The sequence below is a fragment of the Dermacentor variabilis genome, chromosome 4 (genome assembly GCF_050947875.1).
Source record: "Dermacentor variabilis isolate Ectoservices chromosome 4, ASM5094787v1, whole genome shotgun sequence".
In the NCBI taxonomy this organism is placed as follows: domain Eukaryota; kingdom Metazoa; phylum Arthropoda; class Arachnida; order Ixodida; family Ixodidae; genus Dermacentor; species Dermacentor variabilis.
The window spans coordinates 103,023,051-103,038,623 of NC_134571.1; positions in this window are offsets into that span (position 1 = coordinate 103,023,051).

Consider the following 15,573-nt stretch of genomic DNA (forward strand, 5'->3'; position numbering starts at 1 on the left):
AAGAGTGTGCATGTCTCGTGTGGGCCGTTCAGAAATTGTCATGCTATCTAGCCGGCTCGAGGTTTATCATTGAGACGGATCACTGCCCTCTCCAATGGCTGCAGACCATCTCTCCCAAAAATGGCCGCCTCCTGCGCTGGAGCCTCGCTTTGCAACAATATTCCTTTGAGGTGCGTTACAAAAAGGGGAGTCTCAACGGTAACGCCGATGGCTTAAGTCGAAGCCCCTAACGTAGGAATCAGCCTCAAAAATTGTTTGTTACTGATGTTTTTCTTCCTGAGGCAGGATTTTTTTAACATATTGCTTTTGTTTAGTGTTTCAAAGTGATGATATGCTTTCTAGTGCAATTTTCCAATTTGTGGATGCGTTCTGAGTGATGCTAGACTACTGTAAGGAACTAGGCAGTGGTATAAAAAGGGGAAAGAGCCTGGCAGGGCTTAATGAGGGTTGTGCCGTGCTTGCTGACTGAGCGGTTGAGTTTCAGCGTAGTTCTAACGCTTGCCGTGAACGAGAACAAAAATGTGAACTCTCCCGAAGTCACTTTGCAGTGTCCCGTGCGAACCTGAACGAGAGAACGAGGCCTTCTCTGTGCGCTGCGCTCAAGAAACGTCGAGGGACGCCCGACTTCGGTTATGAGCATCATCGAGCGACATCCCTCCGGACAGCGGATGCAGTCCCCTGTCCATCGGGATCTCCTTCCCCCGGCGGGGCGGTCTGTTACGTTTCGCCTACGACGCGCGGTTTAGCCGGCGCGACTGCAACAAAGCGGCAGACATTTTGGCCCGTTCGGCGTCGCCGCTACGCTCCCCGCCAGGCGTTTCCAGGCGTTTCCAGGCGTTTCCAGGCGTTTCCAGGCATGTTCCGATGCCACGTGTCTTCATGTGCGTGTGTGAGGTATGTGCCATTGTGCCCGACCGGCGGCGATGCGACAGCAGGGGGTCACCTTCTCCTCCCAGTCATTGTGCCCGACCAGAGGCGCTACGAGAGCCGAGGTTACCTTCTCCTTCCAGTCATTGTGCCCGACCAGAGGCGCTACGAGAGCCGAAGTTACCTTCTCCTCCCAGTCTTTGTGCCCGACCGGCGGCGCTACGACAGTGTGCGTCACCTTAGCCCATTGTACAATCACGTGCTCGTCTATTGAGGGGTTCCTTCTTGCCCTCAACTGCGAGAGTATAAAAACAGCTGCCCCCGGACGCCAAGAAAAGGGGCTCCGATTTCTTCTGTTGAGTAAAGTGCTCTCCCGTCTCTCTACTTCGGTCAACCTGACCGCCAACTCTTTGCGATGTTAAAATAAACAAGTTGTTTTGTTGTTACCAGTCGACTCATGCTTTGCCGGGACCTTCGGATGCTTCCAGTTGTACCCCAGGCCGCCAGGCCAACGCTACCCTTGGGGCTTGCGACCCAGGTACAACCACGGGCGTCAGCGCCGAGTTCACACCAAATCGTACCAGCGGTGCGACCACAACAACCGTTGCCATCGGTGGGATTCAAATAATTGGTGGCAGCGGTGGGATTCAAATACCGTGGGTTAATTCCTGAGCGCGAATGACGCATAACCGTGCAGTGCGACATCCTACTTAAAATCGCTTAGTTGAGCTATTGTTGAATATTTAAACAGCAACATACATAATATTCGGTAGTGGTTTTATTACAACACAAGACGAAAGGAAAAGACGCTGCTGGCCACGGCAGTTGCTATCTGAGGTTTAGCGCACACAAGCTGCGGCCGATAGCAATAAAAGGGATAGGGAGAAGATGGCAAGCGGAGGATCTGAAGATAGCGAGCAAGGACCGGGAAGAGCTATGCGTACTGTTTACTAAGTACGAAAATAAGTTTGCACCGCTTGCACGCGAGTGTTGAGGCACCGTTCTGAATTGTACCACGGGCGAGTGACCGTTGCAAACACCTGCAATAACACACTTCATATACAAACTGCAGGCACAGTTCTGAAGCAATAACACTCTGCATATACAAAGTGCGCGCGTGCACTGTTCTCTCGCGAACTAGGCAGCTGCACTACGACTACGCAGTTTCCCCGCTCGCCCCGTCTACGACAAAACAGCACGTAAATAACAGCTGGAACGCATTACTGGCATGTTTCCCTTCTTGTCAGTACCTAGCACATTTGCCACGCCTTTTTACTGCCTCAAACAAACTTCAGTTTGGCCTAATTTGTGTTTACTGCATATTATATTGACTGCAAATAACGAGGGGCAACGTGTGCATTCTCTTCCGCTGTCCTCGTCTTTATTTGCGGTCAATATGATATGCAGTCTTTACTGCCTGTCATAGCAAAGCCGTGACTGCAAATGCATACAGTTCACGTGCATACAGCACGTACAACCATGCCGCCGGAGCGCGTTAAGAAGAACATGGCGGCAGACGCGAGCTGCAAGGGAAAGCGCGGTAGAAGAGGAGACACTTGTCGCTACTTGGCAAAAGCTGATCTAGGGATTTTAGGAGGAACGACGCAATGTCGCGCGCTATAGCTGGTGGTAGGGCGGGGCTTTCGGCGTATCGCGTAAGATGATCAACAGCGAAGATGGCCCAGCGGTTACCAGCTGTTGTTAGGGGAAGTGGCCCATACAAATCAATACGAACACGTCGCGCAGGGCAAGGTAGAGGCTGTAGAGCACTTGACGACTGGGGGGCAGCATATTTTCAGCGTTGGCAACCGGGCCAGAGCGAACAAACTTTCGAACATAGCGGAACATCCCTCGCCAGAAGTACCGCTGTCGAAGACGTTGTAAGTTTCGAAAACTTTCGAGTGCCCACACTGCGGATCAGTATTGAAGGATGAGCATATCTTGGAGCGCAGGCTTCGAGGTGTTACCTATAACCACTGGCGGCCGTCTGATAAATAATTACGTCGGTGAAGCAGATCATCGTGAATGGCGAAATGGTGACCTCGACGATGCAGCGTGCGAGTTGTCGAATTGAAGAGAAAGTCTATAAGGGAGGCAATCGACTGGTCCTTGCGCTGCTCGGAAGCAGTGGATCCAATGCCAATGGGCGAAATGGTAGATTTAGACGCTGACGAACAGGAAATGCTGTCGGGCAAGATCATGACAGGGCGTCGGCGTCAGAATGCTGGCGTCGATTGCGGTACACGACGCAGATGTCAAAGTCTTGTAGCCGAAGCGCCCAGCGAGCAAGGCAGCCTGAAGGGTCTTTCAATGATGGGAGCCAACAGAGTGCATGATGGTCTGTGACGACATCGAATGGGCGCCCATACAAATGAGGACGGAACTTAGCAATGGTCCAGATGATGGCTAAACGCTCTTCCTCCGTCGCACCATAATTGGTCTAGGCTTTTCTCAGTGTTCGACTTGCGGATGCAACGACGTATTCACCGAATGCGGGTTCGTGTTGCGCAAGGACAGCGACGAGGCTGACATCGCTGAAGTCCGCGTGCACTTCCCTAGATGCTGTTGGGTCGTAATGGCGCAAAATTGTGGGTGAAGTAAGAAGACGGCGCAGATTTGTGAAAGTGTCCTCGCACTCCTTTGACTATGGGGAGAGAGTGCTATTGCTTCCGAGCAGTTTCGTCAGGAGTGATATGACGGCGGCAAAATTTCGAACGAATTGTCTGAAGTAGGAACAGATTCCAACGAAACTATACGTGGTTCTTTTATTGACGCTGGTTTATGGAATTCAGCGGCAGCGCGAAGTTTGGTCGGATCGGGCAGGAAGCCAGCCTTGGATACTACATGAGCGAGTATTGTAAGCTGTGTTGCTGTAAAGTGGCACTTTCTCAAAGTTCAGTTATTTTGGACTACCGGCTCTTGGCTAAGCCCCCCCATAGTGGGTATGTGCCATTGCCATATAAAATTCTACATCTATAGTATGACACATCTACATCGAGAATGTTGCCCGCTGTGAGAGTATGCTGTTCTCCTTTTTTTGAAAAGTTCCGATAACACAAGAATGCAGGCGCCTTGGATGGAAATTGAATCCCCAATCTCGTGCTACGCAGTAAAACGTCACAGACACTGCGACCACCAATGAGACTCATCATATTGTAGGCAACCGGAACTGACTCTGGTTAATCTTTCTGCCTTTCTATGCATCCTTTTCTCTCTCTTGAGTCTGTCAATGTTTACGTCTTCAGCTATGATCGACGACAGAAATCCTTGAGCGAGCGCATAAAAGGTTTGATATAACATCACTCGAACGGAAGGCACATGAGAAGATAGGTGCGGCCCTTTGTTTGCAAAGTCTGCCATCAGGTGATTTCATCTTTAATCAAAGCTGATTAACAATAGTTGAACTTTCTTTTTGGTTGTCTCGTGTAACACGAGCCAAATGTTCCAGCTATCCACCGTGAAACTAAGCGTGAATTTGAGAGGGAAGCCTACATTGTCCCAATTACTTATATTTTATAGCAGTGTTATTTAAAACATTTAGCGTATTTGGGCTTTATTCTTGCGTTCTGATAAGCCGCTAATTCAAGGCGGCTTTTCTTTATCCAACAGCAGCATTGTTTGAATATGCAATGTTGAAAGAGGTTGACTTGCAGTGTTTCATATCAATTCTCATGATCACAAACTTCGCGTTCCCTGCTTTCGCATATGCACATTGCGCATTTTCGCAAATTATGCCAAGTCAAATGAATATTCTGTAAAGAGATTTGTAAGCTTACCTCTTGTCGCAAATGATTATAAAGCGCCTGATGTACTTCTATGACAGGATAATTATTTATGAATGTCATTTTCTCCCAGACCTGACTAATTGTACTGGCTAACTTGAGTTTCACATAAGATGGAGTTCGAGCACAATGCAGTATCATTAGTGACAGCTAATTTTATAATTACGGCATCGCTCGAACAGAATGCAGGCGCAAAAATAAATTCGGAGGGCCATTGAATGAAATATTTCAGTTTCATGCAAAAAACCCATGCTGACGGAACGACCTTGTCTACTACGCCAATTGGAGATTTTCATGAATATACACGGTTCCTTCAATAGCCTACATCTCTTTAAATTGCACAACTGTGATGACTTACAGAAGTCTGATATTTAGCATGAAGTATGGACGAGCATATCGAGAGCTAAATAAACCTCAGCAGCCACCACTAATAAAAAGATAGGAGAGTGCCTTAAAAAAAAAGAAAACAGGCATCGATCAAAATTCGAGTACACCAAGTACATAAGGCAATATAACAGAACAGCTAATAAATGTAGGAGCAACGGAAGCCACATGGATATCCGAAGAGAAGCTGCGACGATTATGGTAGTTTGTTGGAAAATCCCAATGAGATCACAAGGCATAGTGGTGCTTTTAGCAGTGACGTTCAGCCTTTGGAGTAAGCAGCGACTCAGCGTTTTATTAAAGCTTTTGTTTGAGCGCGTGCCACGTCAGTTACAGGGCTACTGGTGCCATAGACAATACTGAAGGTTAAGCCAAGGCTCCTTTTAACTTGCTAGTGCTTGCAACACCGCGCGTATCACAGCAGGCCTCTATTACAAGAAGATGCGCGTTTAGGCACAATAATAGAGCCCGTGTCATTGCGCATGAACGAATCTAGGTGACTGCGTAGGTTTTGCTAAAATTATCAGCGCTCTCCTGAATTCGAATCAGTGTGCTCAAGGAATCGATCGTCTCGTGTCTACTGCTTGACGAAACTCTCCATTTGGCAACTTAGCAGATTAGTGTGACCAATGAAGACGAAGTCGTCGTACTCCAGCAAGCCGAGAATTCCTTTTCGTTCAATGCCGAAAAAGATTGTAAAGGGAACGATCTCCTGTTTTGACTTCCTAAAGCTGTTTTTTTTAAAACTTCGATTCGTATAAGTGACATCAACTGCATCAAGCTTGTTCTATGTTTTAGAACCTGTCAGAGATACAGGGTTACCGGCGGCACAGGCATAAAAAAATATTTTTTATTTAATGTGACTGCGTCACTAAGTACCTTTCGCAGAAATCTCTCGTGGCGAATCTTTCCTCAGATAAAGATCTCGTTTAAACATGATATTGTGCAGGGTCGCAGAGCATGAAAAATGTGACAAGTGCCGAGTTTATCTAGAACTTCTGACGTTCGCAATTACGAAGTAAACTAGTATATCTTTAACAAATGGTGCCTGTGAGTATTAAAAGGCACCGTTACAACAGACGTTGAATGATGCAGTGCTACTACACGAGCAGTAATTTTAGAAAGCATCCCATGAATTCATCGCCAACTGTTGATTTATTGTCCAGGCTTTGTGTTCCTCAGAGCGCTGTCTGTCAGATTTAGTGCAGCTCACTAATTTCTCTTTGTTTAGTGTTTGTCTACTTTTTGTCTGCTAATTTGTCTACTTTTTGGTCTGACGAAGCCATTGTGAGTCAGCTGTATAGCTAGAAGGATAATAGTTAATTAAGTCCCACCGAATATTAAACGAGCAACAGCGAGTGCACGTAACAATGGAGGAAGTGCTTTTTTGCGCGTAGACAAAGTGTGGAAATAATGAAGCGGCCTATAGTCTTTTATTTACTCATTGAAAGGTTGCATTGAGTGGGAACGCGAAAGCTGGTAGCGGCGCACCTTTTCAGGGCCTCGCTCCATTTTTTAGCGCAGAGAATGTTCTGCTGACATCGTCTGACAGACTGCGCGTGAACTACGCGCAACCGGAAGGAGACTGACGAAGGCACAGTGCCGCCTTTGATATTAATTCACTTATTCGCAGCGAAGCATTAGCAAGCAGAGACTAGAGTGTTTCAGCATAGAGCACATGGAGAGGACGTATGTCAATCGAGCAACAGGGAGGTGAACACCAGACTTATTTTGAAGAGGCTGTAGTGGCTAGACACAACACGTCCCGCCCAAAACTGTTCAGGGAGACCAAACGTTGAACAGGGACACAACTAGTTGTTGAACTAGGTTCAGATTCAAATCCATACGTCAGTAGCAGTTGCTGCTTAAATCTCATTCTTAGTTGCCTCTCATACTGCCAGCGCAGAAGTACGGGAAGTTGTATCCGAGAGACGTATCTGAAGGAAAGACTGGCTGGTGATGGCGTTTTGCAACGACGTGATCAAATACAACGTGCTGAGAATGTTCTTGTGTCGCATGTTACTGCCAGCGCTGCTGTCCGTGTCTGCAGCTCCCTGCTTCAGGTCTCTGTCAATACTTTTCGATAGTGCGGTAATCCTCCGCTACCGAACAGGGGCGCTCACAGATGAGCGCACACTGCATTTTATATTAGGCGCTCTCACGCGGCCGTAGACTTTGAGCGCAGGGAATTCGGCTCACATAGTTATCTCTTCGTGTTGGTTGGCGCAGTTGGTCCTACACGGCGGGAGAGAGAAAGCCAGTGGACAGCTTTGTTATACCATGAAATAGGGAACGGTGCTCGTAGCCACAAATAAGCTATTATATTGTTCTGGCGCCACCCACTATGAGATGGCTCCACCCGCCATGGGGGAGCTGCCGTGAATCGGGTGATGCAAGGATTCAACAACTGAAACTATAATGCCTAAATAAATTCAGTTAAAGCTGGTAACTGGAAATTAGGAAATTACATATTACGTAATATGGATATGAAGTCTTGAGTAATTACATATTACAGAACATGAAAATGTGAACCTCAAAAAAGAAAATATGGGGAAAATTTTTGCTTTTGCCTCCGACATAAAATTGCACAGGGCACCACAAACGTTTCTGCGGCTCGAACACAGTTCGGTAGCACAAAACGTTGGCATAATAAAGTTCTTCTTTCTTTATGTGGGTAGGCTACGTGCCGTTTGTTGAGGAACATCCTCATCAGCCTATAACGCGTGCACAATACAACAACGAAGCAGCAACATCATCATCATCATTCATCATTATCAGCCTGGTTACGCCCACTGCAGGGCAAAGGCCTCTCCCATACTTCTCCAACAACCCCGGTCATGTACTAATTGTGGCCATGTCGTCCCTGCAAACTTCTTAATCTCATCCGCCCACCTAACTTTCTGCCGCCCCCTGCTACGCTTCCCTTCCCTTGGGATCCAGTCCGTAACCCTTAATGACCATCGGTTATCTTCCCTCCTCATTACATGTCCTGCCCATGCCCATTTCTTTTTCTTGATTTCAACTAAGATGTCATTAACTCGCGTTTGTTCCCTCACCCAATCTGCTCATTTCTTATCCCTTAACGTTACGCCTATCATTCTTCTTTCCATAGCTCGTTGTGTCGTCCTCAATTTGAGTAGAACCCTTTTAGTAAGCCTCCAGGTTTCTGCCCCGTAGGTGAGTACTGGTAAGACACAGCTATTATATACTTTTCTCTTGAGGGATAATGGCAACCTGCTGTTCATGATTTGGGAATGCCTGCCAAACGCAGGCAACATGAACACGCGGAACCTTCCGCGCATGGGAAATTTCGACTTGCGGTCGCAGTGTGTGAGTGAGCCAGCCACTGCAGACAGGATAGATTTATGCAGAGCTGCCTTGTCCTAAGGAAATTTCGTTGCATATTGTTTGATTTTACTACTGGTAAGTAATGTACCCATACTACCAGCGAATAGGCGCAGCACACTTGGTAATTGCCTGCATTGCATACACTGGTGCCACACTGATATAATACACAAAATTTGGATATACTCAGTTACGTTGGTCCATTCTCGTATTCGGCATGCCGGTGCTTTTTGTTTCACAACGAAGGTGTCGAACCAAGTCAGCCGCTTTCGCCAACAAATGGTACGCCACAGCGCGAGCGCGCGACCTCGCACGCGCATCTTGAACCATGTCGTTATGCGGCAATGCGCCGTTGTAGCTCATTGACTATGGTACTGCGCAGCTAAACGCGAGGTCGTGGGTTCGGCCACGGTCGCCGCATTCTGACGTAGGCAAGATGCAAAAACGCTGGCGAACTTAGATTTAGGTTCACGTTAAAGACCCGGTGGTCAGCATTAATACGGAGTTCCTCACTATGGCCTGGCTAATTAATTATATGGTGATATCAGCACTGAATGCCTCAAAATTTAAAAAAAAGTCAAGCAAGAAGTGACTGGAAGCCCTGTAAGGCAGGCTCCCATGAAGGCAGCCTGAATGAAAGCAACGTTGGAGTACCAAAATTGAAAAAGAGAGAGAAAGAGAAACATGACAGCAGCGATGCAGATGAAAGATTGGTGCAGTCGGCCATCGTGAACGCTGTGTCCTGGTGGTCAAGACATTCGCCTAGGGGCAAGCGCCATTCTTCCTTTCTTTCTTTCTTTCTTTCTTTCTTTCTTTCTTTCTTTCTTTCTTTCTTTCTTTCTTTCTTTCTTTCTTTCGTGCACGTGGGCTTAGCCTGTGAAAAGGCACAGCGTACGGTACGGGTCTAAGCAGCGACCGGAAGAATCGTTTTGTGCTGATAAGAAGAAACGGGATAAGAAGGAAGGCTGAGAGGCCACAGCGGTGAAACTTATACGTGACTGCGAGCAGCAGCAAGGAGAAGAGGGAGTCCGTCGACAGGTGACAAAAAAACGGGCAGACGATTACGTTCGCTTAAAATAAAAAGCAGAGAAAATGCGCAAGGGGAAGCCCCTAAGAAAAGCAACGGGGCTTTTCGCAGCCCCCCGGTCTTTCACCCGCAGCTGTCCATCGCGCTCGATAAGCCTCAGCATTCGCACGATGCCCAATTCATGCCTCGTCAGTCTCTCGTCGACGCGGCACAATGGAACCATGACACTGTGGGGACAAAATACAGGAGGTGCCACGATATAGGTGAAACCGGAAGCTATGAGCCGAGCCATCACGGCGGCAGCCAGCAGGGCTGAGCTGATAAAAAGAAACACGAGCACAGAGAACGGGAGGCGGCGTACGGAACGCACGAACTGTGGAAATAACGCAGGTAAGAAAACACTATATAGCCTGCGGGGATGACCGACGGGCCTGCGGTGACCGCAGCATATGTAGGACACGCGTTGTATGAAGGCATTCGCGTCTGCAGCGACGCTAGTGTTCTCTTACCGTCCTGGGGGCCTCAGCCAGGGCCGTGTGATTATGAAACAACGCCACGCCACGCAGTTGAGCAAAGGCGAGTCGGCCGGGTGGCCGGTTTTGCGCCGGATAGCTGTGCAAGCTTAGATAAATTTGTTTATTCTTTGTTGATGATAGAGCATAGGAAACCAAAAATTGCCTGCATCTATCGGCCTCGAGCTCCACCACTGGAAAAGCTGGCGCCACCGTCGGCGTGACGTGCTATGAGGGATCACATGGATAAAGCGGCCGCGTCGGCTGCTTCGGGAGTGCCGAAACGAGCTGAAAACGAGAGTTTAAATTCCCTCGTACACTGCGGTTCTCATTTAGTGGCGAGATTTTCCCGCTTCGAGTGTCTCCTTTACAACGCTTGTAAGCACTACAATAGGTAGTGGCTCCCTTTGAAGGCGCGCAACATGGTAGGCTACTGCTCGGTGCCGAAGTGCCGGACGTACGCAATGGAGCCCGGTGTCAGCCTTATTCACACGTAGCCGCAGGATAAGAAGCTGCGTGAAGCTTGGCTCGCGAAACATAAAACCGGCAAACAGTCATCGGCTACAACTCGGGTATGCAGCAAGCACACACGCGAGGAAGATTTCTGCTACGGCGCCGGGTCTGCGATGTTCGGAAAACGCGCACTGAGACGCTCGCCCGAGTCCGCTGCCCGACTAATGTCATGACGGTTTGGTCTATGAACCTGTCGATGCTATAGATACTGGCAAGTTCACTGTAGTGGAAAGGGAGTGGTCACAAGCACATTAAAAAAAGCACGGCATATGGTCATGTTTGTGTTGTGAATTAATGCACTGGATTACAAAAAAGCAGCGAGAAATTGCACGCTAAGAACACCGATAAACATACAGTGCGACGCAACTCGAGAAATACTATTGAAACGTCTAAGAATTTAGAAGAAAAAGAAAGATTGAATCGTCGCGACGGCACATCACACTCCCCGTAGGCATCGAAGTCTCTACAATGAAATTATTTTGAACAGTTCTGATAGCGCCCACGCAACAATGGTTGCTTCTATACTGTCAAATGCCCATATTCTGGGGCCTAAAACTCATGGCACGGTGCGAAAACGCGCACGCGGCGAAAGCGAAACAGTGCACGGACAAGCATGCAGACGCGCAGTCGGTCGCTGCGAATCTGTGCGATCGCTGCATTGAGGCTTCATTCTATTACGCTCCATTTAGTTGTACAAACACTATAAGGACATATTTCATATAGTTTGCTCTCAACGTTTGCCTATCTTTCACGCAAGAAGCCGGTTCGGGAGACTCCATCGCGGCGACCGCGCGCAGTGGCGTTCACTGTACGTTTTCGGTAAAGAGACAGCGTCTGTAAACGATTCTGTGCTTTCAGTTTGTCCAAGATTATTATTTAGACAGTAAAAACTTCTCTCGTTTCGAAAGTACTTACAGAAATGTCCGGGAGAGCTCGCGCGTGGTGTTTTCAGTGAGCGCTGACAGCAAAACCTATGAGGAGCGCGCCGCGTGATCCCTCATACTACGCCAGCTAGGCGCTTCTGACAGATGGTGACTCCGTAAATCCTCGTCGACAATAGTAGGGAGAGCTCGGCGACAGTGCAGTTTGTCTCGACATACGTCGCAGGAAGTGGCGGCTCTGTAAGAACGATGACAGATTTGTTCAGCCAAAAGTTGTAACGAAAACAAAGCTAGATAATCAAGAATAATGTAAGGCAACAAAGAAGTTCGACGTACTAAGGTGACATTTTATTAAAAAAGAAGGAACTGTAGCTCCTTTTTTACGGCGCCAGTGGAGAAAACAGTAACCAGAAATAATACTTTTAACGCTTCTAAAAGCTCATCCGGACCTGTTTAGAGCAAAGATTACAGTTTTAAAGGCTGGAAAGGAATAACCAGGTGATTGCGTTATTACTATTCCTATTCATTGAAGAATTTGCTCGTATGAAACTCATGAGAGCCAATTTCTGCAACAAACGAATGCAAGAACAAGTTGCAGCGCCCCTAGCGAGTGCGAATTCGGCAACGATTGTATTTAGCTATTCAAATTAGTAGGTTTCTGCCGCATCTACAGTTTTCCTTCACCAGTATTCGCTACAAAGGTGGGTGAAAGAAAACACTCTGCCGAATTATTCTGTAGCCTATCAAACTAAGGCTTAGTAATTAACATCTTAATCAAATATGTTACGCCGGCAGTGTCAGCAAGACATGTATAGCTAATGGCAAGCTCACCAAAAATCTACTTTTGTATCTAAACAGAAGTCCTTATTTATAGCACGCATGCACGAAGAGTGCCGCCTCATCGTGAGCGCGGAAGAGAAAGCGAGCGCTTGCCGCGAAAAGCAACAAAATCTCGCGGCGTTCTCGGCCTGCACCGATGGCTGCTCGTTTCCATCTCGAGTGTGCCAACCACAGACAAAGCGCGCCGCCAGCTGCGATCGCCTTGCATAGATAAGCTTGTCGCTCCAGCTGGCGCGCCACGGGATGTCACATGCAGGACGCGTCTCCACTTGACGCAAGTTCCAAAGCTGATTACACGAGTTCCGTGCTTTGCTTAAAAGCTTTAGATTCGCCTCAAAAGACGATTTGTGGGGAGCTCGCCATTATTTTCAAACGTATAATTTGTATTGGCGGCTTAACGTTATCAATAAGCATATGTCAGATTGAGCGCCAGTTGTCATGGGCATCACACCTCCGCGCACTTGAAAAGCAGACCAATACTGTAATAAATGTACTTCGCCGACTCGCAGGCACAGCATGGGAGGGATCAGCTATTCACTATCACAAGTTCCCCCCCCCCCCCCCCCCCCATAACGCACTCATAAATAAAAAAAAATACTTATTAGGCACTTATTCTCCATGGTTTATCGCAAGTTTCTGAGGAACGCCTTCAACGTTTACTGGCGAGGGGGCTGCGGGTGTGTCTCGGGGGTCCGCAGGCGACCTCGAGTTCTTTAGTAATTGCTGAAGCTCGTCACCCACCATTTCCAGTCATACGAACGGTTGAAACATGCCGACATATTTATCCCATCTTAACTCAACGCGAGAAGCATCTATTAAACCTCGTGCTTAGAGGACAAAACAAAGGCAATATTCGCGATGTTGTTCAAGAACATAAAGCATTGTAACCAAGATTTGAATTATGCAATATTGATGTTAGTTACCCTCTTTGGATGTTTACTAGTCCTCAAATAGAATTATCGGTTGAGGGGATTATATCTAAGAGAGACATGTTCAGGGTAGCCGCAAAGCAACTGGTAATATTCTAAATTTACTCATTAACTCCGCATTACAGCCACGTGTACATGTATGCAGACGGTTCACGACATAAAAATTCCTCGCCTTCAGCGTTCGTCATTCTACATTTGCCGCTAGAGCAAACATTTAAGTTATCCCGAGAGACATCGTCCACCGTGGTAGAACGTAATACTGTGTGCTTTGCCTTTCATAACATTAGTAAAAAGTTCCGAAACATGGGTTATCTTTAGCGATTCGCAAGCTCCTCCATACTACAAAGCAATTAGAAAAAGTGTTTGAATACCTTACTGTTGTATGAGACGCTCAAATAACACATAAAAGCAAGCGCAGCGAATCGCATAATTGCATTTGAGTGGTACCCCCTGTTGCGTTTCGCCTGCGACACGTGGTTTTGCCGGCGCGACGGCGGCGGGGCGGCGGACATTTTGGCCCGATCGTCGTCACCGCAACACTCATCGCCAGGTGTTTCCAGGCGCGTCTGCGGCGATGCGACCGCCTAGGGATCTCATTCCAGTTATTGGGCCCGAAACAGGCGATGCCAAAGCAGGGATCTCGTTCCAGTCATTGTGCCCGAAACAGGCGATGCCAAAGCAGGGACCATCTTCTCGTTACAGTCATTGTGTCCGACCGGCAGCGCCACGACAGTGTGCTGCGCAGCGCCACGACAGTGTGCTGCGCAGCGCCACGACCAGGTGCTACGAGATCGTGCGCAGCGCCACGACATGGTGCTACGGCATCGCTACGACAGTGTGCGTCACCATTAGCCCATTGTACATTCACGTGCTCGTCTTTTGAGGGGTTCCTTCTTGCCCTCAACTGCGAGAGTATAAAAACAGCTGCCCCCGGACGCCAGAGGAGGGCTCCGATTTCTGCTGTTGAGTAAAGTGCTCTCCCGTCTCTCTACTTCGGTCAAACCTGACCGCCAACTCTTTGCGATGTTAAAATAAACAAGTTGTTTCGCTGTTACCAGTCGACTCATGCTTTGCCGGGACCTTCGGATGCTTCGAGTTGTACCCCAGGCCGCCAGGCCAACGCTACCCTTGGGGCTTGCGACCCAGGTACAACCACGGGCGTCAGCGCCGAGTTCCCAACAGATCGTACCAGCAGTCGGATCCAAACATCTGGTTGGCAGCGGTGAGATCGCCTACGACTTCAAACAACGGTCTGCCAGCGGCGAGATCGCGACAACGGAGGCCAGCAGCAAAGAGATGCAGTTGACAGTATGCTGAGCAGCTCAACGACGATCCGGGAGCAGTGCAACGAGCCCTGTGTGACGACTGGTTGCCTGCAGCGGAACGACTGCGCGGAATTCCTGCCTGCGAGGTTTGGTGAGTGCGGGACTTTCTTCTTCTGAGCTTTGCCAGGCTTTTGTTAGTGTCAGAAACAGAGCTGGTAATTGTGGTTGTCGTTGCTGCCGGGTTAGTTTGCGGCAAGACAATAGTAAGCAGTAGAGAAAGCAGCATTCAGAGCAGCCATGGATTTGAAGTCGTTGCGCAAACCGAAATTGTTGGAGCTTGCAAGAGAGTTGGGTCTGGATGTCTCAGACAAACTAAGAAAACCTGAACTGCTAAAGGCTATTCTTGAGTTAGAGGCTGAGGATGACGAGCTGTCGGAATGCCTTGAGACTATTGAAGAGAGGGAGACTGCAAAAGAAAAAGAAGAGCGCGAACGTAAAGAACAGAAAGAGCGAGAGCAACAAGAGAAAAAAGAAGAGCGTGACCGTCAACACGCTTTGGAAATGAAGCGTCTTGAGGTAGAAATGGAACGCGCTCGTAATGGAAGTCAGGCACACGGTGCAGGAGAACGCGTATTGTTCAAAATGACTGACCTGATGCGGCCGTTTAAGCTTGGAGAGGACATTGGTTTGTTCCTGGTTAACTTTGAGCGAACGTGCGAGAAGCAGGGGTTCTCTCGGGAAACGTGGCCACAGCGCTTGCTCACTTTGTTACCCGGCGAGGCGGCCGACGTAGTCGCTCGCTTGGATAGAGAGGAAGCAGAGGATTTCGACAAAGTAAAATCGAGTCTGCTAAAAAAGTACCGGCTGTCTGCGGAAGCGTTCCGTCGGAAGTTTCGGGAAAATGAGAAAGGCAAAAGTGAGTCATATACAGAGTTTGCGTATAGGCTTATGTCGAACATGCAGGAGTGGCTCAAAGAAGAGAAAGCGTTTGGTGACCACGATAAAGTTCTGCAGTGTTTCGGGCTAGAACAGTTTTATAGTCGGTTACCGGAGAACGTGCGATACTGGGTCTTGGATAGGCCAGACGTGAGTACGGTGGCTAGAGCCGCTGAGCTAGCCGAGGAGTTTGTGACGCGTCGAGCTCGCGGAGCTAAGGACGGTCAAAAGGGTGAATTTGGCTCCAAGTCTGAGAGGCCAAGGTTCACGCCCATGAGATTTAAGGGGGACA